This window comes from Macrobrachium nipponense, chromosome 1, assembly GCF_015104395.2.
Source record: "Macrobrachium nipponense isolate FS-2020 chromosome 1, ASM1510439v2, whole genome shotgun sequence".
NCBI classification, from domain to species: domain Eukaryota; kingdom Metazoa; phylum Arthropoda; class Malacostraca; order Decapoda; family Palaemonidae; genus Macrobrachium; species Macrobrachium nipponense.
In genome coordinates, this window is record NC_087200.1 from 112,754,223 (window position 1) to 112,756,415 (window position 2,193).

The following is a 2,193-nucleotide window of genomic DNA, read 5'->3' on the forward strand; positions in this document are numbered from 1 at the left end:
ATATATCTATCTATCTATCTATCTATCTATCTATCTATCTATCTATCTATCTATCTATATCTATATATATATATATATATTATATATATATATATATATGTTTATGTTTGCATGAAGAAATGTGTGATAAACATAAAAGTCTGATTAAATAACTAAAGAGGAAAATGCTGCGACAATAACTTTAATATAGTTCAGTACTGCTTCTTCATGCTTTAGCTGTGCGTGTGTGTTTGTGTACGTGTTTGTGCATGTAAGAGAGAGAGAGAGAGAGAGAGAGAGAGAGAGAGAGAGAGAGGTCTGTAAAAGAATACTTGCTCACTCCCTACTGCGCTGTCTGACACCACTAAGCAGAAAGGCTGCAGGCTACGACGGTGGTCTGGAATCAAGCATTCCGGAATTAGATCATATTACGATATTCTTCTAATTCTTTCTGGAATAGAATGTTCGCTTAGCATTTGTTTTGTTTATTTAAATGTATATTCATTTAGCTAACGTATCGGGTAATGAAATGAAGAAGCTGTCTACTTGTTTAAAAGATAAACAACTGAATTGTCTGATAAAGAAATTATTAGAAATAATGATAATAATGATGTCGGTGGTTATAGTATTGTGAATGATGGTTGTAAGAGTAATGATACAAGGTGAAAAGTTAGCAAACAAACAATGCCGATAATATAGCTGTGTAAAACTGAACTTGGTATTTGCGATTACTATGGAATTTTCTAATTACCTTGTCGCGTTTCATGAGTTGAACAAATCTTTATCTTTATTCTAAACATATGCGTACTGCACACTCACACAAAAGTACGTAAGCGTGAACGCACACGCGCGCGCTCGAACACACATATACTTACGTATATATGTTACAGGGAATATGTGAAATCAGGGATTTCACGAAATCTGTAGGGTATATCTGAAATGACCAATTCGCTTAGGAACTTTTGAACCCCGAGGGCTAGTGCTAAACACGGTGAAACAATAATTCATTTACACTTTCGCCGTGTTTCGCACTAACCGCTGAGGAGTCAAATGTGTTTCTCTGTGTTTAGTATTAGCCCCTGGGGGATAAAATGTCCCTAAGTGCATTTAGTCCCCCGGGGGCTAGTACTAAACACGGCAAAACACATTTGACCCCCAAGGGACCAGTACCAAATACGATGAAACAGTGTAGATGAATCACTAGTTCGCCGTGTTTAGTATTAGACCTCGCGGATCAAAAGTTACTAGGGATTTCGTGAAATCCCTGGAATTCACATATTCCCTTTAACATATCCTTTTCCCTTTAGAAAGAATGGCATTAGAAGGTAGAGCCTTCCAAGTCTATATTATTCTTATTCCCAACATTCTACAGCTTGGAAGTATTGTTACTGCTGGTTTTTCCATTACTGCAATTCTGTAAAATAGAACAAGGCTGATAACAATGGTAACAATAATACTATTGCACGCAATGAGCCTCCTTGACCTAAAAAAAATCAAACAACAGTACGTTATATTTCCTTTAACTGCATAACAGTTATAAAATCATCATTCTTTCACTAAATGCAATGTCTTCGTTCCTTTGAATTCTGGCTCCATCTTTTTGTACTAATCTTGTCAGCGAGAATATATCATACATATCTCAAATAATTTATGTTTGCTTTTAACAACGTCATCAGTAACAAAGATAGAAGCAAGATGAAAATCACCATTAACAATAATCCTCTTAACCCTCAGTAAGATTCTGTGGGCAGCGCTTCTCGCAGTATTTAGGTCTATTCCTCTCATTGTTTCGTTCTCTTGAATTCCGACAACAAATTGCATGTTATGCAATATGCTGTCCTGGCCAATAAAATACTGCCATGTAGTGATCCAAAGATATTGAATGTATTTTTTAGTCAGGCTAGAAATACAACACAGGAATGGAGAATGGAGATAAAGTACGTGCTTATTCAGATTACTGCAGATGAGAGCCAGTTACTAAGCGACGTTGAAGGGAGGAGGAAGATTGAAAACGAACTATAACAGAACGCAAAAGAAAGGGAGAACTCCGGAGCACCGATCATCTTAGAACACAGTGGAAAATATATATCGATCCTACACGGAGATGGAGATTTAAAACACAATATGAAGTGCTAAGATATTAAAAATGTCGTGATTAGATCCACAGTAATATCACTAAAGTGTATTATTGGTAAAATTTCAATAAAAATACTT